We start from the raw sequence: 22,956 nt of genomic DNA on the forward strand, positions 1-22,956 counted from the left end.
AAGGGTTTTTGTTAAATAAAGACTGTGGCCCACACGGATTCTACGGGGGCCATTGTAGAAAGTCACACCCCAACTTTATGGGGAACATATCTGCGACAACCAGGGTGTGAGGCACGTTCGCCTATGTCAGGCAGTGTTGTGAGAAATGCCAATTGTCGAGTATACGAGCTCGACACCACTAATCGAGGATTTCCAAAAGTGATCAAATGATTCTCTTGAGGGCCACACCTGTAGTGATTGGCACCAGGCATCAATTTCAGGCCTAAGTACCAGAGGCCTAGACTTGGAGAATGGCCAAGTGAGAGGGCCCCTCGGGGCGCGACCTCACCCGGAGACATCCTCTCCCCAAGGGGATGACCTCGGGGCATGGCCTCACTTGGAGGTATCCTTGCTTCGGAAACTGGCTCGGAACGTGGTCTCACTTGGAGGCATCCTCACCTGAGAAAAGACCTCGGGGTGTGCCCTCACCAGGAGACATCTTCGACTCGGCCGGAATGGACTACATGGAGAAACTAGCACCCCGAGGACTTCATGGCCTGTCGCTAATTACTCCTAATTGCCACATGTCGGATGACCAAAACACGAACAATTTATATGATACAAGACTAGATATTTAATAATTATATTAATATAAATTTAAATGTTATAAAATATTATTATGATAATAATATATAATCCTAATTTTTTTACTAATTATAATAATATGAATTCAAATATTATAAATTATTATTATAATAATATTTAACACAAGACTATATATATTTAATACTTATATTAATATAAATTTAAATATTATAAAAAATTATCATGTATGTTTAAAAAGGTTATCATTTATATATATTTAAAAATAAATCATAAACAATGTTTTGGTTTAATTTTTTATTTTATATATTTATGTCATTCTTTTTAAATATAATATTGTTTATTTATGAAATTTATACGACAATGATACAAATTTAATAAATATAATTAAAAAATTCTATAAATAAAACTAAGCAAAGAACTTACCTATAGTATATAGTAGAATATATATATACATGTTTACCCAAAAAAATACTTAGTTACTGACGTGGCAAAATTAGTACGCACGTGAGTTGGATGTGACTACGTAGTGATTACATCCAAGTTGACCAGCGACCAGAAGAGACATTGCTCAATGAATTTAAGAAAGATGCTGAACAATACAGCAGAAAATGTGCTGACATATGCGACCAGTTCTGGTCGTGGTAACGAAGCCAGAGTTCAAATGCAGTTGTAAGTCAGATATTTCTAAGATATATGACCCTATTTTTATGTAAAGATTATGATTTCTATTATTAGTTTAATATGCTTGAATCAAAATGTAGATACGGACCATTGGCCCATATGTGTATCCTTGAGTCTATAAATAGGACTCAAGGGACTCATTGAAAGGGGGAATAATTTGTATTCAGAGAGAATCGGTGTTTTCTATACACAAACTTTTGTATCCTTTTTTTGGTGCTTGTGAAACTCAGTATACCCCAGTTTGTTGATCGCAGGTTTCATAATACATCAATAAAAACACTAAGTGGAAGTAGGTTATTACCAATATCTGGGGTCGAACCACTATAAATCCTGGTGTCGTTTAGTTCTTACATTCAGCTTACAAATCTTTATCATTTTGGTGACTCTATGTCGTTGGCTAAATCATCAGTCAACATTTTGGTGCTTTCATTGAGAGCTGAACTCAAGACCTTCAAGAAAATCAAAGGCGAAAACAACCAGGAAAGTGGGGCAGACTTCTGGAAATATGCCAAATCAACCTCCTTCAAAAGATGTAGCGAAGGATGAGCCACACGTGGAACTGGAAGAGGAGGAGATGGATGCTGAAACCTTGCGAACAAATTTGATTGTATCTTAAGAGGAATCAGCAAATATGAGAGCTAATCAAGAGAATGTGGCTGAGACAATGGTGATGCAGCAAAGGGAGATTGACCAGCAGCAACAAGCTGACATGGATCACCGACAGAGAAATGCCACTGTGGCCTTAGAAGCAGCCATTCAATTGGCACGAGGACAACCTGCACCTGCCGCCCAACCGGATCAGCCACCCAACACTCACCTTTAACAAAATCCACATTCAGAGCATCCCAGTATCACCACAATCCACCACAACCAAGGAATCCTCAAGGACCAAAGCAACATCCCGCTACTCAATAGGAGGAACCAGTCCAAAATCCTGAGCAACAACCACCCTCTCGAGCTGGTCGAGATAACGCTCAGCAACAAAGGCAGAATAGGGCCGAGTAGCATCCCAGAAGCCCTAGACGCCAAACAGCTGGGGACCAAAATCCTCCTAGCAGGGGACAACGTCCCTCAGGAGACAGAAGATAGGTGGATTCAGGCTCTGCAATCAGAGGTCCCCCATGACATAGTAATGTCAGAGGACCTACCGACCAAAGCAGGCCTCCCCCTGTCTATCGAGACATACCAATAAGGAAAGAGGGAAACAGTGCGAACAACAAGTCGCACACTCATAGGTCACAATTCAGAGATGGCCATGATTATAATGAGGCGGACTCTGGCAGGAGGAACATTGGATGACAGCAGGAAGAGAGGGGCGAACGACAAAATCCTTTGCCAATGGAGAACCGACCGATAAGCCAAACCACTGGGGGCAGTCTAAACAGCCCAATTTCTTTGACCGAATAGGTCCAAGTGAGCAAAGGCGAAGGAATGTACTCAATAATCGAAGGGAAAGGCACGATGAGTACTTCCCCCCAGCTCTGGTCGCTCCAGCAATACCAGATGTAGTACAAGCCCAAATAGATGCCTTGAATCAGACCATGCATCAACTGGTTGGGAACAAAGCATCCCATATAGAATTTGATAGGAGAAAGGGCACCCCATTTTTTCATAGAATTGTTGTGGCAGAGACTCGAAGCAAATTCAAGATGCCAAGTTTACCAAACTTCACAGAGGGAGAAGATCATGTATCTCACGTTAGCAAGTTTGAGATACAAATGGACATCCAAAAGGTGTCGGATGATGCTCGATGCAGGATTTTTCCTGCCACTTTATCTGAATATGCTCAGGAGTTATATTTCAAGTTCCCTCCAGCTAGTATAGTTTCCAGGGAGATGTTCGTGAAGGAATTTTATGGACAATTCTATGCTGGTCGAATACACCCAACAGAGGCCAATCATCTAGTCGAGATTCGACAGAAGGAGGGAGAAATGTGGTAGTGGTAGTGGTAGTAATAGTAGTGGAAGTGGTAGTGTTAGTTGGAAACTCATAGAAATAGTTATGAATTTTATAATTTTAACCTATAGTTTAGAAATATTAATGATAACATAAGGTTTGATTAATATTGCTGGTCCTAGAAATATTATTTATTATAACCTAAGGTTTAGATAGAATTAATAAGAAAGTGACACTTGTCACAAGCATGTTTATTTAAGGATTTAAGCATTTTAGATGAATAAATTAATAAAAGATAGATCTAGAAGCTCTAGAACCTTCCAGTAGCTGTTAGGATCACATTTTACTCAGTCAAAGTGGTTTTAACAAACTTCAAGTGTGCTGAAAAAGTGCAAAAATATGTTTGATATATCAACGTATGCCGATATATCGCAGCTATAGGGGCCGATATGTCGCCTACGGAAGATACGGAAAACACGTCGATTTCGGACGAACGAAACCACGGAAGCTCAGGGCATAGGTAGGGGCGATATATCGGCTCCTGGAGCCATTTTTGAATCTTTGTGGATTTAAACTAGAAACAGTCTCAATCACTTGGACTTGCTCTTGAACGTTTTTTACCAAGTTCTGGGCATCTGTTGAAACAAAAATTCAAATTTTTTCAATTATTATTCATTATTTATTCATTTTAGAAGAGGTTAGTTTCACTCCTTGAACTCTATAATTAGGACCTAGTACTCAGCCATTTCACTCATCATTCAAGCATTCTTCAGAGCTTCCAAGCTGCTAAGATTACTCTAGAGAGAAAACACTTGGGTTTTGGGTTAAAAGCATTTCCATTCTAATCTTTTCTAAACACTTGGGAAGTAAGATAGAGTGTTGTTTCAGTATTGAGGTGTAGATCAAAATCATAGTCCATTCAAGGTATTCTTATCCTTAGGTTTAATCCATCATAGTTCTTTTATTTTCTTCCATTTTTCTTTCAGATCCTAACTTATTGTTATGGCTTTTTGGTTAGGTGTTTAAGTTTCTTGAAACTTAATTTTTTTGGTAAGTTTATACTTTGATGGTTTAGTTCTCTTTTTCATCTCCTTTTCCTTAGAAACTCATGGTTTTTACTATTGGTTTTAGGAGTGTTCCAATCCCATTCCTGTCTCCAATATCCCAATTTTTGGTAAGGAAAATAGGTTAGATGTATGTGTTATGATATGTTTATGTGATATGATATGTTATACGTATGAATATGTTTTGTAGTCACTTATGGCTTATAGTAGCTTAGACAGCATACCCCAAGGTTTTTATCATTATTGTGGAGTAGAGTTATGATTTACACTACCTCCATTAGTAAACAGAGGACCTAGATGGGTTATCATATACTATTTTGTGATCTAACTACCTCGATTAGTAGACTGAGGACCTAGATGGTTTTATCACATACCACGGTAATGAGTTAATGGCCATTAATATTGTAGTCCTATATGATATACATTTTTACGTCATATGTTTTATAGTATATGTTATATGATATAGTCTTATGATTTATGATATATATTTTTAGTAGATTTTCCTTGTTGGGCATTAGGCTCATTCCTTTTATTTTAGATGGTGCAGGAAATTGAACTTGGAAGGCGGGACGGATTCGTGGCAGCTTGGCATGTGTATTGGGGATGGATGGATTGAATGGACTGCGGGAAGATCGAGGATGACATTGTTTAAAGTCTTTTAATTTATGTTTTATGTATTTTCGCACTTAGTATTTAAACAATTGATTAAAGTTTATGTTTTATGTACTAAACAATGGGTACTCATACCTTATTTTGTATTTCGTACTATATTTTGGATTTTGTAATAAAGTTCTAATATTTTATGTATGTATGTATTCCAAAATAGTAGATATGTTTAGTAGTTTTTCATTGTCCGAGGTCTAGAATTAGTCGGGGCATTACAGTTGGTATCAGAGCCACAGTTCATATGCATGAAGTTCTCCTTGATACACACGCACAAGCTCCAGATCTAACCGCCAATGTAAGTGTTTATGTTATGATTATTATGTTTATGTTAATAGCTAATGTTTTAGCCATTATGTTTTCAGTTAAAATGGATGGAGCCTTAACCTATCATGATATCTGAACCATTAAGGCATTGAAAAGAATTAGAGAGCCAAGGAATACAATAAGAGTGTTAGAAAGAATCACTCAAAGATTGATCCTATTTCACAAGGCGATAGTTCACCTTCAAACTACTAAGCAAATTATAATGAGAGCTATGGAACAATATCCCCTAGTAATTAGGTTTTTTAAAGATTTTCCTTCTGTAATTTAAACATTAGAAGAATTATGGGAGACTATAGATGATGGGGATGATTTATCGGTAGCCGTGAGATATTATTTTCTTATACTAAGGTTCACCTCTAAGTTTGAATTTCAATTCCCAAATGAACAAAAGCATAATATCTTGCATTACAAGTCATAAAAAAGCGTGAGCTCTTCCTTCTCTCTGCCATGGCGCGGCGTAGAAGGGCGGTGCAGAAGCTCGTTCAGACTGATTCTAGACAGGAACTCCCTTCAACCAACGTTATCTCGCCAATTGCTCCAGAGGCTGAATTGATTAGCGAGGAAATAGCAGATGAGTATGTGCCCTCGGATGTAAATGTGATCCCAGATTTCGTGGAAACTTCTCCTTCTCCGACTATTCTATCAACGATGAAGGTTGGGTCTGCATCGTGGGCGGAAGAGGTAGAGAGCCAATCATTCCAAGATGCTGCGAAGGCTAACTGGTCTCGGTTCAAGGATTCCCTTCCTTTTCAGGGGGGTTCGAAACTGGAATTTAAAGAGCCCCTTCAGATGGATGGTCAGAAGATAGCCCAGCTAGATATTGATGAAATTGAAGTTGAAGCTTCATACTGGAAATCTGCTTTGATATGTGTTGTTATTGGAGCTAATCCTCCTTTACCAGTGTTCGAAGGATTTATCAATCAGATTTGGGGGAAACTTGGGATTCTTCGGGTAGCAAGGATGAATTCTGGCTTTACGATGGTAACATTCAGAGATGAGGCTACACGAGATTTGGTTCTTGAAGCAGGGGTAGTTCATTTCGATAGAAAACCTGTTATACTCAGACCTTGGAAAACTGATATTGAGTCTTTGAAAACGATCAAATCAGTTCCGGTTTGGATCCGCCTTCCTGACCTTGGTCTGCAATATTGGGGTACAAACTGTCTGAGTGCATTGGTTAGCACTATTGGGAAGCCAATAATGATTGACAAAATCACTAAAGACAGGACAATGATAAAGTTTGCTCGAGTTCTCGTTGAAATGGAGATTTCAGATGCTCTTCCAAAGTCTATTAGCTATCTTAACGAGAGAGGTCAGATTATGAATCAGATGGTTGACTATGAGTAGCTGCCTACCAAATGCTCCAATTGCAAAAAACTCGGACACACAGCCTCTGCTTGCAAGTTTGGGGAGAGCTTAGTCTGGAGAAAGAAGGAGGTTCCAGTAGCCCCTACTGATACAAACGTTAATCAAGAAGCTTCAGATGATTTGATTAAACAAGGAAGGGTGGGTTCATCACGGTTATCTAAAGAGAAAGATCTGAAAGCTCAGACTGAGGATATGCCTAAGGAGCATGGTTGGGCTACTCCGAAAAAACCAGGTTCAAAGAAGTCCATAGCCCTTGTCACTGATCAGATTTCAAAGAATGCTTTCAGTGTTCTCCAGGAACAGAAGCAATATCTCAAAGATCATTCAGACTTACTGAATTTGAATGGACAGTTTCAATATCATGAGTTGGAATGTTAGAGGGTTAAATAAAAGGAATAAGCAGATATCAGTTGTGGATGTTTGCAAGATAAATAAGATAGGTTTAGGGGCTCTCTTAGAAACCAAAATAAAAGGTGACCGTGTTAAAGAGGTTATGAACTCTAGTTTTTAGGGATGGGATTATTACAGTAGCAAGAGTTTGGAAGGGAGAATTCTGCTTATTTGGAAGGCCAGTTGGGTAAAGGTTGAAGTCCTGGTTGATAATGCCCAGTTTATTCTGTGTACAGTCCAACTTTGGGCTTCAGGTCAGGCTTTCTGTTTAACTGTGGTTTATGGGGCTAATCAGATGGAGATCAGGAGAGACATGTGGTCTGAGTTGTCTGCATTGTCCCTCCCTATCAAACTGTGGTTGATTTTAGGCGACTTTAACTCTGTGTTTGAACCAACTGACCGTGTGGGAGGCAAGGCAATTACTCCTAAAGAATTTGAGGACTCTCGTAGATGGCTTGATCTTGGGCTAGTGGAAGAATTGAAGCTGCTGGGCTCTTATTATACGTGGTCTAACAATCAAGAAGGGAACAACCGCATCTTTTCCAAGCTTGATAGAGTGTTTATTAATGAGGATTGGCATGATTCTTTCCCCAATGTCAATGCTATAGCTAAATGGGAGGTCATATCTGATCACTGTGCTGTAATCCTGAAGCATATAACTGTTCAAAAGTCTGGCTTAGCTCCTTTCCGTTTTTTCAATATGTGGACAACTCATCCTCAATTCAAAGCTACAGTCATGTCTAGCTGGAATGCCCCTGTAGCAATAGAGAGTTATGGTTTACAGAAGATCATGAGGAAATTACATCGGCTTAAGTCTATCTTGAAGAGATTCAATTGGAGGATTGTTGGGAATATAGTTAAGAACTATGAGGACAGTAAATTGAGATACCAGCAAGCAAAAAGTAATCTGTTTTCCAATCCGAATGATGAGATTTTAAGAGATATTGAGCGAACTTATCATATGGAATTCAAAGCTCAAGAGGTAGCTTATGCGAGTTATCTTTATCAGAAGAGTAAGGTTGATTGGATTCGGTTTGGTGATGAGAACTCCTCCATGTTCTATGCCATTATGAAGAGACGGAAGACTGTTAATAGAATCGTTTCTTATGTTGATGATCAAGGCAGAGTTGAGGTGGATTACTCAAAGGTAATCAGTCATCTTACTCAACATTTCCAGTCTTTCTTAGGAGGAATTAGTGAAGCTTCTGGTTTTATAGAGCATTCTGTGGTTCAGACAGGTTATACTCTTAGCCTTGATGACCAATCTTATCTTATAAAACCTTTCTCCTACCAAGAAGTAAAAAAAGCCATGTTTAGCATTAAGGCTGTTAAGAGTCCTGGTCCGGACGGTTTTGGTGCTGGTTTTTATAAGAGTATGTGGGCTGGTATAGGCAAAGAAGTGGCTACAGCTGTGATTGATTTTTTTGACAGAGGTTGCATTCCGAAGGCTCTGAATAGTACAATTCTAGCCCTCATTCCTAAAGTTAGTCATCCTTCTATGGCCTCTGACTATCGTCCCATAGCTTGTTGCAATACCCTCTATAAATGTATTTCAAAAATGCTCTGTAATAGGCTGAACTCAATTCTTCCTAAGTTGACCAATCAAAACCAAGGAGCTTTTGTTAAGAATAGAACTTTAGCTCATAATGTTCTTATTCTTCAAGACCTTCTTAAAGGTTATAATAGGAAGCGAATTTCTCCTCGTTGCTTAATGAAAATAGACCTTAGCAAGGCCTACGATTCTATTGATTGGGACTTTCTTGAGAATCTGCTGAATGCTTTCAAGTTCCTGGGCCGTTTCATGAAATGGATAATGGTTTGTTTGAGAGGCTCTTCGTATTGTATTCAAATAAATGGCCAGCTGTATGGTAACTTTAAAGGAGGTAAGGGTCTGAGGCAAGGGAACCTCATTTCCCCCCTTCTTTTTGTTCTTGTTATGGAGTACCTCACTCGAGCATTACATGGGGCTGTTTTGGATAAAAATTTCAGGTTTCACCCGCTTTGTAAGTCTTTGAATATCGTTAATCTTTGTTTTGCGGATGACTTACTTCTAGTTTGTAAAGCTCAAGAAAAATCCATTCAGATTTTACATCAGACTTTCAAGACTTTTTCAATTGCTTCAGGGCTGAGTATAAATCAAGCCAAGTCCCGCATGTACTTTGGCGGAATTTCTCCAGCTGAGAAGGAGATTTTGCTGAATATTACTAATATGACAGAAAGGAGTTTTCCCTTAATGTACCTTGGTATTCCTCTTCGACCTACAAAATGGAAAGCTATGGACTGTGATCTCATAATATCGAAAATTAGGCAAAGGCTTCACAGTTGGGCCAGCCGCAATTTGTCTTATGCGGGGCGTGTTCAACTTATTCAGTCTACTTTGTTGGGGATTCGAAACTTTTGGATGAGCATTTTTCTTCTACCTCAAAAAGTTATCAGAGAAATTGACTTATTGTGCATAAATTACTTATGGGGTGGAAATGGCATGAGAAGGAAGTTTCACCTTGCTTCTTGGGATTTGGTGTGTAGACCTAAGAGCTATGGAGGTTTAGGTTTTAAAGAGGGTGTCCTGTGGAATAAGATCAATCTAGCAAAGTACATTTGGGCTATCTCTTCTAAACAAGATAGCCTTTGGGTAAAATGGGTCAATTGCATTTATATGAAAGGTGTTCGGTTTTGGGATTACAAGTTGCAACATGATACCAGTTGGTATTGGAAAAAGCTTGTTAAGTTGAGTAAGAATTTGTCTGATGTTATCTTGGACGCTGCTGTCTGTAAGGGGAAACTAAAACTGAGTTCTCTGTATCTCCATTTCACCACTGATGTCCCTTTTGCTGGTATGCAGATAGTTTGGTGCAAGCTTTCTCAGCCCAAGCATCGCTTCATTCTTTGGATGGCTGTCCAACAGAAGCTCCTCACTAGAGACCTACTTCACCACTGTCAAATCCCTGTCGTCTCCCTTCTCTGCCCAGTTTGTGAGTCAGCCTCGGAGAGTCATGCTCATCTATACTTTGAGTGTTGGTTTTCAAGGAAGGTTCTCAAGATGGTTTCCAACTGGCTGGGTACATTAGTTTGGCCTGAGGAGTATCAGAAATGGTGTAGCTGGCTAAATGATCCCAGGAAAGATATCTTGTCCAAGGTTGTTTCAGCTTCTCTAGCTGCCTGTGTGTACTTCATATGGATTAATAGGAACAAGTGCTGGCTGGAGAGTAGTTGTTATACTGTGGTTTTTGTTGCTGATCTCATAAGAGATTCAATTAAGGCTAGAGTTCATAATTTTAGCCATAGATGTACTAATTTGACTTTAAGGGAGAAAATGATGCTTCAATTTTTTCTCTAGTTTGTTGTTGAGGGGGAGTTGATTTCTCCTGCCTTTGTTTGTATTGTTGGTTTGATCAATATAATTTTCATTTCTTGATCAAAAAAAAAAAAAAAAGCATAATATCTTGATGAATATTCCCCAAGGTAGTTTTGAGGCTCAAGATAATGATGATTATGAAGAATAGATGATAATGATGATGATATGCTAGATGAAGGGTCAGATGTAGAAGATCCTGAATTTTAGATTTACCCTAGTTATTTTTTTAGTTTAGTTATTTCTTTATTTATTTTTGCATTTATGATTGCACTTAGTGAAAACCTTTTTTCCAAATGAATAAATTGTTATTTTTGAATGACATGTATGAGTTTGATTTTTGTTTTACAATCATAATAAATAATAAATTCAATAAATAATGACTAATTTCAGTGAGGGTGGATACAAATCAATGGACCGGGTTCTGTATTGAGAGTTTAGGGGGCCATAGTAGTGGGAACGATTTTACTGATCCCATCCCTCCCTCAATATGGTTAACCTTGGAACAGCGACGAGTTTTGAGCTTGAGAATTTAATAATATATGATGATTGGAAACTGACTTAGAAAAGAATAAAGATGGTTAATTTTCTAAGTAAGCAATCATAACTAATAGACCCGAGTTATGTTTGCTTAGACTAAGTTTTGTCTTAGAACCTATTAGGGTAAGTTCTAACATGTTTTTCTCGACTATTAGAATTTCGCTGAAGATGTTGCTCAGAAGGTATGCACGCACAGCCGGCAATGGCTCCAGCGCCACCAACGAGACTAACGAAGCCCCTCCAGTTCGAAGAAGTGGAACGCGTGCTACCAATGCTGCTTCCAACAGAAATGCACCGCCTCCGGTTGACAACACCGCTGAGATTGTCAGGCTACGTCAACAAGTGGAAGAATTGCTACAGCAACAATGACAATAGACTCAGCCGCATCCTTAGACTCAGCCCCAGCCTCAGCCAGCGGCTCAAGCGCCCCAGCAAATAAGTCCATATGAGGGATGGTTGATGGCAAACTATGCACCCTATCCAGCTCAGTACATAGAGCCAGTCTACGAGCGTTTCTATAAGTAGCATGCTCTAAACTTCGAAGGGACAACAGACCCCTTCGAGGAAGAAGAATGGCTCAGGAATGTAGAGCCGATCCTAGCAAATATGAACTTCGGCAACGCAGACCGCATATCTTGCATTTCGTCTCTTTTGAAGAAGGATGCCAGAATCTGGTGGGATTTAGTACAGCAAACTCACGACATCACCACCATGACATGGACTAGATTTGTGGAGCTCTTTCACAAGAATTAATACAACTCGACAGTCATTGCTACGAGGGTAGAAGAGTTCTCCAGTCTAAAGCAGGGCAACTTAACAGTAGTCGAGTATGCTCGATAGTTCTATCGTCTAGGCAAGTTCGCACTAGAGTTGGTCCTAACCTATTTCTTGAGGGTTACCAAGTTCACCAGGGGACTCAGACCAAAGATTGAGCTAGGAGTCAAGCTAGCAAATCCTGGAACCACTTATTACGTCGATGCTTTAGAAACAGCTATAGAAGTGGAGAGGCTTTAGGCAAACGTTCGTAAGGAGGAGGCCAGCAAGTCTGAACCTAAGCAATAGAATAAGACGCAATATGGTCAGAAGCACAACAACAACAACCAGCACAACAATAATGGCCAGAAGAGGAAGCATCCTAATAGTAAGCAGAATGATGGTGACAAAAGAGCACGGAATAACAATGGTAATAAGAGATCGGGTTATGTAGAATACCCACAGTGCTCCAAATGCTAGAAAAGATATCCTGGGGAGTGTCGTGCAAACACCAAGGGTTGTTACAATTGTGGCCAGGAAGGTCATCGAAAGAAGGAATGTCCACAGATCAAAAACAGAAGAAAAGAGGGACAATGATTAGTGTTCAAAAGTATTATTTTATTAGTCTTTAAGTTTAAAATTAATCAAGTTTTAATTAATATGTTCATGTATTTATTATCATATATTTTAAAATATCAATTATAATTTAATTTGTGGTTAATTTTTCAGGAAATAAAATGTATTTTGACACATAGAAAAAGAAAGAAGAAAGAAAGAATTAAAATTGAAATAATCATGAAGAAAATGCCATTTTTGACAAAATTAGGCCCAAAACGGCCCAGGCCCAAAGTCTTCAGCTACCAACCGAGCCCAACCAAGCCAAGCCCAGCCGGAGGCGCCTACCACGACGCCTGACGCGCGCTCTAACGTTGCTGCCACCCGCCTAACGCGCCATCTTGCCGAGCCAACAAGCTGCTGCCATGCGTCCCACGCCGGCTGACCACCTGCAGCTGCTCCCCACGCGCCCAACCACTCCGCCTGCCACCTCGCCACTTAGCCTGCCACGTTCTGACCATGTCCCCCACTCCACCTGTAGCCTTTTTTCCAAAGCCAATCCAAGGCCGACACGTGTCCCACTTGTCCCATTTTGCATCAGATTTTGAAGCCACTTTCTCCACTTTCTAATGCACGAAAATACCCACTTTGCAGCAAAAGTTTCTCTATAAATAGAAAACCAAAACTAGTGTAAAAAACATCATATTTTAGAGTGGAAAAAGACACTTTGTTATTTTGTTTCTTTTCTTATTTCTAGTTTAATTTTGCTTGTTTTAGGTGACAAAAATGAGTGAATTATTTTAGAAATATTGGTGAGGTTTGAGTGTAGTTGTTGTACTTCTCATTCTCAATAGTGATATTGATTCTTCTTATGCTTCATTTCCATATCTCATTAATTATTTTGTTTCTCATCTTCCAATTTCTTTTCTAAAATTATTTAGCATCTTTTACATAAGTTCAGTCATGCTTTTCTTATGTAACTTATATTTGTTATATTGTATGTCTTTTACTGCATTCTGCCAATGGTTTTTTGTCGCTCTTAGATATATAATATGATATGCTATGAAATTAGGAGTTAGATTCAATTTAATCTAGATTATTTAATTTGTGCTTTTAACATATACATCTTCTAGTTGCAATTAATGGTGTAGAATTGCAAATGTGTTTTGAATTAATATCAATATTAGAATATGTTTTACAGCACTGCATCTCTACCTTGCCATGCTCTTTATCTGATCACTTTCCCTAATCTATCATTTTACATTCACAAAATCCATTTCTTCAATTCTACTTTATTTTTATCTTTTATATACTAATCCTTAGTAATTTTTATTTTTAGTTTCTTATTTTTATTTATTAATTTTTTTAATTGTTTTATTTTATTTGTTTATTTTGCTTTTAGGTTTATAATATTTTTATTTTTAGTTTGTTTATTTGTTTTTAATTTTTTTTGGGCTCATTTTAGTTATTTAGTTATTTATTTTATTCTTTTTTATTTTATTTATTTATTTTACTTTTACTTCTAGGTTTAGGCTTAGGATTTTATTTTTTTAGATTTAATTTTTTTTTTCAAAAAAATAATAAAAATAAAATAAAATTTTGTATCAAAACAAAGTATTTAGAACATTTGTGTAATTTTTGAAATCAGTAAAAACCAAACTTGTTCTGTCTTAGAAAAATTGGTTCTTCAATAAGGTCTGTGTTAGCGTTACCCTCCAACCTTTTCTAAGAACCTCGGGGAGTTCTAGAAAAGCTCTTGGGCCTAAAGTGGTACCTTGGCAGCCTTCCCAATTGGCCTGGGAACATTTTTGGTGTATACTTATTACACTATTACACATTTGCACTTATAACACTTACAATATATATATAAAAAGCAAATGAATGAAGAAGATCATCGATGTTTTGAGTACTATTATCCAATATATCTCTCTTCACTTCAAAACAATCCAAAATCTAGTGCTAATGAGGGTACTAGCAATTTTAGAGGTGCCCACCAACTTTGCGAAAGAGAGTACCTTAAATCTGAAGTAGAATTCTTGACTAGAGAATTCGAAAACTTGAAAGCTAGGTATGGTCGAGAAAGTAACGAGGTCATAAGGGTAGAGTATGATGAACCATATTTTGACTGTGAAAGAGTCGATCACTTTGCCCAAGATTACTCAACTCTTAGAGAAAGGGGGGAAGATTTTCAATATTATTCTTACTACAAGAACAGTAATCTTAGCTGGAAAAATCCCATTGCTTCAAGTTGGAAGTCTAAGTACAACTAGCGTGCACTGATTGGCTGGCTGGGAATTGGCACCATCTAGTAGGAATGTTGAGCATGATTTTTCTAACTCTTACCATGAACCTCCACATAATGTCTGGACTAGTACGAATTCCTTAGAAAAAGCATTATACACATGTATGGAGGAACAAATAAACTTTAATGAACACATAAGAAACATTACTAAACACATGATGGAGGAACTTAGAGAAATTCGGACTAAATTTTCACAATTAACTGACAAAGTTAATTCACATTGTTTTAGCCAATTCCAAACAATGGAACCAATCTCTAATCCCATTTCCTACAAATTTGATGAGGATGATGTCATTACTATTCAGAGTGAAAATATTCCTCATGCTAAAATTCTTCCAACAACTTCGAATGAAAACAAGTGTTATCATACTGATGTGATAGACCTTATTGTGGAGGAAATTCGAGAAATTTTCTCAAAGAATCAATCACACAATTTCCTCCACGATACTGAAAATGAGCATTTTGTTTATCCTGAGAATGTTACTAATACTTCCATTTTTGAGACACGGGATAAAAGAAAATTCATTTTTGATACTGGATAGTCAAGAATATTGAGTTAGTGAACCAACTTGAGGAGACTTTTCTCCTCTTTGCCAAGACTAATTAGGTTCTATCTTTCCTTGCTTTCTTTATTTCTCGTATGTTTTATTTTTGTTATTTGTTTTGTTTTTCCTTTTTATTTTATTATGATAGTTTGTCTTGTCATTTATTTTTCTTTTTCTAAGAATCAATATCATATCATTTTGCATTAGCTCACTCTCTACATGTTCTCATTTCATGCTTTTCGTGTATATATTTTTAAACAATGAGGACATTGTCTGATTTTGGTTGAGGGTGGTGAGCATATTCATGCACGTTCATGTTGATTTTTGTCACACTAATATTTTCATGGTCAAATTTTTTTAAAATTACTTATTTATTCTTGCAAAATGTTACTTTTGAGTCAATTTTCGTTATCTATATTACTAAGAGTTTATCTAGAGTTACCTAATGCACATGCCAAACATTGTGGTAAGATGGTTGTTAGCACTTATTTGCTTAAAAAAAATTCCATGTTTAAGTAATTCATTCTTTTGTGTGAGAGATGAGACTTGAGAAAACAACTTTTAATTTTTTTTATTGATTCATAGAAATGGTTATAATTATTTGGGCAAGGTATTGTGGTATGAATGGATGATGTTTTAGGGATAATATTTTCTATAGACAAATCTTATTAGAGAGCCTTTTATTATGTTCTTCATTAAAGAAAAAGACAAAAAAAAAGAGAGAAAAAGAAAAAAGAAAAAAAAAAGAGAGATGCAAGAGCAATAGTTCTATTATTTTCAATTATGTTGTCCCTTGTGTCCAAGAAAAAAAAATGTGTTTATTAATTTCATGTTTTATTTTATGACTCTTAGAATAAAGATTGTCTATTTAACCTAAAAATCCCAAAAAACTGGTTTTGTGGTACTCTTTATGGTGGTTGTCCAAATAGTTTATTTCCTATCTTCGTTTCAAAAATTATTTAAGAGTTTGTCCTAAATATATACCCATTTGATGAGTGCTTACTTCTTTTCCAACTCCATGAGCGAAACCCTTAAAATTTAAATATACCCATTTGATGAGTTCTTACTTCTTTTCCAACTCCATGAGCGAAACCCTTAAAATTTAAATATTTTCAATTACATGAGAGGTTAATGGAGTTGAGACTTTTACTTGGCATACTTTTGAGGGCTTTATGTGCTATTGTTTGAGGTAAGAAGGTTCAAATTTGGTGCACATACTAACAACTCTAGATTTATTCGAAGTAGTGTTAATAACTCTTGTTGACTTGTTATTAACGTTTTGTGTTAATACTTAAGTTTTATAATTTTTTACCTGAAATATATCATGTTGACATTTCTAATTGCGAAAATTTTAAGTACGCTCCCAATTTAGATTTAGACTTCTTCATGCCAGAGAGTGAGTGTAACACTAGTAAAGTATATAATGTAGCGCCCAGTAATGATAGCTCGGGTATTTTACTTACGATTTTCTTTGTTTCATTCCCTGACATAACATACTCAGTCGTTTGTACTATCTCACTGTTCGTGCACTTTCTTTCTTGCAGACATGGAATTCGAAAATGTGTTCGACATGTACTGTGCTCCCAAGGCCCCTGAAGCTCCTGCGAGCAAGAAGAAAGCGAGCAGGTGGCATCAAGGGGAAAGCAGCAAAGCGCCTCCGGCCAAGAAATCCCACATTGCATACTCTCCAGCTGGCGTACCTTCAACAAATGCAACACCACCTCCTTCTCCCCTCGAGCGGCAATCTCCGCCTGCTCCAGTCGGGTTGAAACCTTCCCCACCAGCACCAACCGACCATACTCAGTAGGTTGCCCCTGCTTCCACAAGGGGTGATATATCGAGTTGTGCCCTAAGATCAGCCAAGGATAGGATGGAAATTTTTTTGAAGCACGAGCACTGCCGAGAAGCGATGACTGGGACAGAGACGATGGACGTCGACCAAATCTTAACCCGCGCTCTAATCGAGCTCACAAGTGTAAGTTGTCTTCTTTTGTGGAGACTAAATCCTTTTATTTTTTTTAGTCAATTTAATTTTCGTGCTAATCGCAGGCAATGCTAATCGTGACTGTCGGCCGTCTCCGCTTGGGAGCCATCATCGAACAGTCCAAGACTTCCGAGCAACGGCACGCTGAAAAACTTAAAGCTGCCGAAGCAAAATATGCTGAACAGCTCAAGGTGGCTTAGAAGACAAACGCAGCATTGCTCGAGGAGAAGAACAAGCTGGCTGAGGAGTTAAGGGAGAAACAGACTACTCTAGACAAGGCCGTCGAGCAAAGAGACCAGTTCAAGGAGTCTAACCGCATTAACTACCGCGAGGCTAAAAAACTCAAGGAGGACCTGATTGCGAGCAGACAGGAGACTACAAAGCTAGAAGGCCCGATCAAGGAGCTTGAAAAAGCCAATGCCAGCAATTTGGAGAGGTACAGGAATGCCACGGTTAAGTGTTTCCACGACTTCTGGAAACACAACCAGGAGGACAACTTCAGTTATCTTCCCGAGCGCACGAGGCATGCTGAGATAGCCTACTACGCTGCTCGTCTGGCGGAAGAAGAGAGAGCAAGGATACCTGCCTCGCCCGAAATCTCTTTGGCCACTGGCGTGGACGGGGCGGACAATGAAGCTACACAACTGTCGTCGACCAGGACACCCCTCAAGATCCTTCTGCTTCGTAGTCTGATATTTTTCTTTTATCCTTTTATCTTTTAAATACACGACCTATGGGTCATGATGTAAAGACAATATAATTTTTATGGCTGCGCGGGCAGCTACTTTTTTCTTTTAACAAACAATTACATCTGAGCAGTGTAAAGGGATTCCTTTTGATATTATAATATTTTCCATTTATTATAACATCTGTTCGCATGACCAAACTTAGCATAGTACTTTGGTTTGATTTGACAAAATACAAAATTTTGAAAAATACTCTAAGTACACTAGCATGCTTTCACTTATTTTTCTCATGTGTTTACATACCTCTCGATATGCCTAGCTTACTAGATGCCTTATATGCCCCCTAAGTGATTGAGGAGCTTTAGGTCCTTAGTCACTTGCCTTGACCAAAACTTGTTCGAACATTACTGCTCGGAGCAAATAATTAAAACGATAATACAACAAAACAACACACGTGATGATCAAATACTTGTAATAAATACAATAATTGGCAAGAATGATTGGTTGCGCACAGTCCTTTATATTTCTCGTAATAAATGGAAAAAATGTGTATGTACGAGTGATCAATAAGATCTTACACTTATAAGCGATTAGTCACATAAAATGACCAACCTTTTTTCATAACTTGTAAAAAGTAAAATTAATACAAGAAACTCTTTAATAAGAATTGTTTATTGATAGTACTTGCGCAGGTGTTCTCCATTCCAATAGCGAGGAAGGAGATCTCCATTTAAGCGAGCAAGTTTGTAGGTGCCTGGATGGAGGACTTCTTCAATTTGGTATGGTCCTTCCTAATTAGGTCTGAGTACTCCAGCAGCCCGGTCGCGGGTATTTAGGAAAACCCTTCGAAGTACTAAATCTCTGATGCTGAACTTTCTTTCACGTACTTTAGAGTTGAAATACCGGGTGACTTTTTGCTGGTACGCAGTTACTCGGAGTTGGGCTTGTTCACGTTTCTCATCAATCAAGTCCAGGGATTCCATCAATAGTTGGCTGTTAGAGCCTTGATCGTACGTTACCCTGCGATGGGAGGGTGGATCTAACTCAACAGGCAACATAGCCTTATACCCATAAGCCAAAGAGAATGGAGTATGGCCTGTTACTGTCCGGTGGGAAGTTCTGTACGACCAAAGAACTTCAAGCAATTGCTCTGGCCATGCACCCTTAGCTTCTTCCAAACTTTTCTTCAGGGTATCCTTTAGCATTTTATTGACTGCTTCAACTTGTCCATTTGCTTGGGGATGAGCGACTGAAGAAAATCTCTTGATAATCCCATGTCGTTCGCAAAATTCCATGAATAAATTACTATCAAACTGTGTGTTGTTATCTGAGACGATTTTCCTTGGAAATCCATAGCGACAAACGATGTTTTTGACCACAAAATCTAGCACCTTCTTGGTCGTTATGGTTGCGAGTGGCTCAGCTTCGGCCCATTTGGTGAAGTAATCAACGGTAACCACAACATATTTGACGCCGCCCTTTCCTGTGGGTAAAGATCCGATTAAGTCTATCCCCCACACTGCAAACGGCCACGGACTTTGCATCTGTTTCAGTTCATTAGGGGCTGGCTGCGGGATTTTTTAGAATCTCTGGCACTTGTCACACCTTCGTACGAATTCGATCGAGTCTTCATTCATTGTTGGCCAGAAATACCCTTGCCACAAGATCTTTTTAGACAAACTTTGCCCCCCAGCGTTGTCCTCGCAAAAGCCTTCTTGTACTTCTTTCATCAATTCTTTGGCCTTCTATTTCGAAACACATCTGAGGAGTGGCATTGAGTATCCCCTTCGGTACAAGATTCCATCGACTAGGATGTACCTAGCAGCCTGTCACTGAAGGGTCCTAGCTTTGTTTCTGTCCATTGGTAACACGCCTTGCGTCAGATACTCTACGTATGGTGCCATCCATGTATCTGCCACCTGGATCACCAGAGTGGCCTCCTCTGCTTGGATGCTTGGTACAGATAGTCATTCAACTGGCACTATGTTCAGAGTATCAGAATCTTTTGCACTTTCTAGCTTGGCCAAAGCATCAGAGTTTGAATTCTGGTCACGAGGTACTTGTTGAAGGGTGTATCTGTCAAACTGTGCTAATAGATCCCTTGTTTTGTTTAAGTAGGCAACCATATTTATACCTCAGGCTTGGTACTCTCCCATGAATTGATTTACTACCAGCTAAGAGTCACTGTAGATGTCAAGTATCTTTATATTCATGTCCCTGGCTAATTATAACCCAACGAGCAACGCTTCATACTCAGCCTCGTTGTTGGAAGCAGTAAAGTCAAACCTAATTGCACAATGAAAACGATGCCCTTCAGGTGTAATCAGGATCACCCCTGCCCCTGCATGATGCTCATTGGAAGAGCCGTCTATAAATAACTTCCATGAGGGAGATTGATTTTGAAACTCAGGCTCTTCGGTCTGCTCGCTAGCTGTAAGTTCAGTGAACTCTGTAATGAAGTAAGCCAGGGCTTGCCCTTTTATCACTGCTCACGGTAAGTAAGAGATGTTGAACTGCCCAAGTTAGACTGCCCATTTCAACAATCTTCTCGCAGCCTCTGGCTTTTGCAGAACTTTCCGCAGAGGCTGGTCGGTCAAAACGGTGATTGGGTGTGCTTGAAAGTAAGGCCGCAATTTCCTTGAGGACAAAATTAAGCAATAGGCTAGCTTTTCAATGGGCGGGTAATGCTGCTCCGCTCAAATTAGCCTTTTGCTTACATAGTAAACGACCTTTTGTACGCCTTCTTCTTCTCTTACTAAAACAGCACTAGCAGCGTACTCTTTAATCGCCAAATAGACAAACAAAGTTTCTTCATCGACCGGCTTTGATAGGATGGGTGGTTGCGCCATGTGAGTCTTTAATGCTTGGAAAGCCTACTCGCATTCCTCCATCCATTCAAACTTTTTGTTGCCTCTAAGTAGATTAAAAAATGGAACGCATCTGTCTGTTGATTTCAAAATAAATCTACTGAGAACGGCAATTCTTCTGGTCAAACTTTGAACATCCTTAATCTTTGCTGGCGATTTCATATTGATCAGGGCTTTGATCTTCTCAGGATTGGCTTCAATTCCTCTCAAATTAACTATAAATCCCAAGAACTTCCCTGATCCTACTCCGAAGGAGAATTTGAGGAGATTCAGCTTTATCTGATATTTGTTCAGTATGTTGAAGCACTCCTGCAAATCCTCTATATGCCCTTCTTCCTTCTTCGACTTAACCAACATGTCGTCGACATATACCTCCATGTTTGTCCCGATCAGCTCCTTAAACATGTGGTTGACTAGTCGCTGATAAGTTGCACCAGCATTTTCAAACCGAAGGGCTACTTTGTAATAGTAAAGCCCTGTATTAGTCTGAAAGCTAGTGTGATCCTCATCAGGAGGATGCATACTAAATTGATTATACCCGGAGTATGCATCCATGAATGAGAGAATCTCGTGCCCTGAAGTGGCATCGACCAATTGGTCGATTCTTGGGAGTGGGAAACAATCTTTGGGGCAGGCTTTATTAAGGTCTGTGAAATCCATGCATGTTCGCCATTTTCCATTCGGCTTGGGAACTAGTACGGGATTAGAGACCCACGATGGATAAAAAGCCACCCTAATGAACCCATTCTCCTTTAACTTCTCGACTTCTTCTCTTAAGGCCTTTGATCTATCTTTGTCGAGCAGCCTTCTTTTCTGTTGCACTGATGGAAAACTCTTGTCGATGTTTAGGACATGGCTGATGACTTAGGGGTCTATTCCAACCATGTCTTTGTGTGACCAGGCAAAGACTTCCTGGTTCCTCCACAAAAACTCCACCAGTGCTTGTTTTGTTGTTGTCTCTAAATTTTTACCGACTTTCACAACCCTGGTAAGATTTTTTTCATCTAGTTGGACCTCCTCAAGATCCTCGATGGGTCCTACTCCTTCCTCAAAATCCCCAAAGCGAGGATCCAAGTCTCTATCCTCACTTTGGGCAATGCCTTATTTGGTGACATTATCACCTGACTGGGCCTGAGGATCGATCACCATTTGCAACTCTTTTCCAAGAACATCTCTCGATACATTTTTCTTTGCTTTGGAAATCAAGGCGTTGTAGCACTCCCTTGCCTCCCACTAATTTCCCAATACGCATCCTACCCCTGCGTCCATTGGGAATTTCATGGCAAGATGCCATATTGAAGTGATGTCTCGTAGGTCGACCAGAATTGGCCTCCCAATTACAGCATTGTATGACAAAGGACAATCAACTACTATGAAAGTAGTCAGTAATGTCCTGTTAACAGGTGCAGTACTGATAACTCTAGGATTTAGAGTTATTTTTTATAATCTTTGAACTTGCTTTTCAAAATTAAAAAGAGTAATGAACCCTTATTTCTTATAATTTTGTCAGTTTTAGTGTGTTATTCTAGGTAGTGAGTTTGGGTAAAAGTTAGGTTTGTATTGTAATATTTTTTTTAGTGTTTTTATGTAAATTACAGTGTTGTGTTAATCAGGAAGGGAAGCTTACAAAACAGGAGCTGAGGGAGCTGTAAATCAGAGGGAAATGTTGCTGAAAAGGGGAGGATGCTAACTCAACAATGCTGTAGCAGTCAGTCTTAGCAATTAAACTGAAGCTAGAGAAAAAGGACTTCGTGAAAACAATGCTCCAGCTGGATTAAATGAAGTAGAAAGGTGGCAAGTGTACTGAGTACTGAGTCAGCTGAGTATGTGGGACAAAGTACATGTAGGCAAATGATCTGGATTGTCCAATTAGGGTAAAGGAAAGTACCCTAGAATTAAAGGAAGGGCGGTATTATTCTGGAATTGGACCATTTTAGAAAGAGAGAGAACTTCTGGCTAAGTACAGAGGAGGTTTCAGGGAGAAGATTTGAGAAGAGTACGACCAAAAGAGAAGAAAGAAGGCTGATGCCATAAGGGGGATTTGAGCTCACAACTCATTCGTCCTACACCATCTCTTTCTTTTTGTATTAATTTCATCTAATTTCTGCAAACTCCATGGATTACTTCTGTATTATTTTCATGTTTAAGTTTGCAACTATGAACTAATTTCTTAAGGGTTAGGGTGATTATGAACCCTCAAGTGTGAACTCAATATACAAATGCAATGGCTAAGTGATTATGTCTTTGTTCAATTGAATGTGCTTTACTGTTATTGAATGTTAATTATTGGCCATTTTTAGCATGTGCTAAGCTAGATCTAACTTGGAAGAGGGAAGTCTAGCTGAACCCATTCAATTGATGCAAGAGATTCATCTAGCTTTAGGTGATTGTGAGTAGT

The sequence above is a fragment of the Humulus lupulus genome, chromosome 2, assembly GCF_963169125.1.
Source record: "Humulus lupulus chromosome 2, drHumLupu1.1, whole genome shotgun sequence".
NCBI classification, from domain to species: domain Eukaryota; kingdom Viridiplantae; phylum Streptophyta; class Magnoliopsida; order Rosales; family Cannabaceae; genus Humulus; species Humulus lupulus.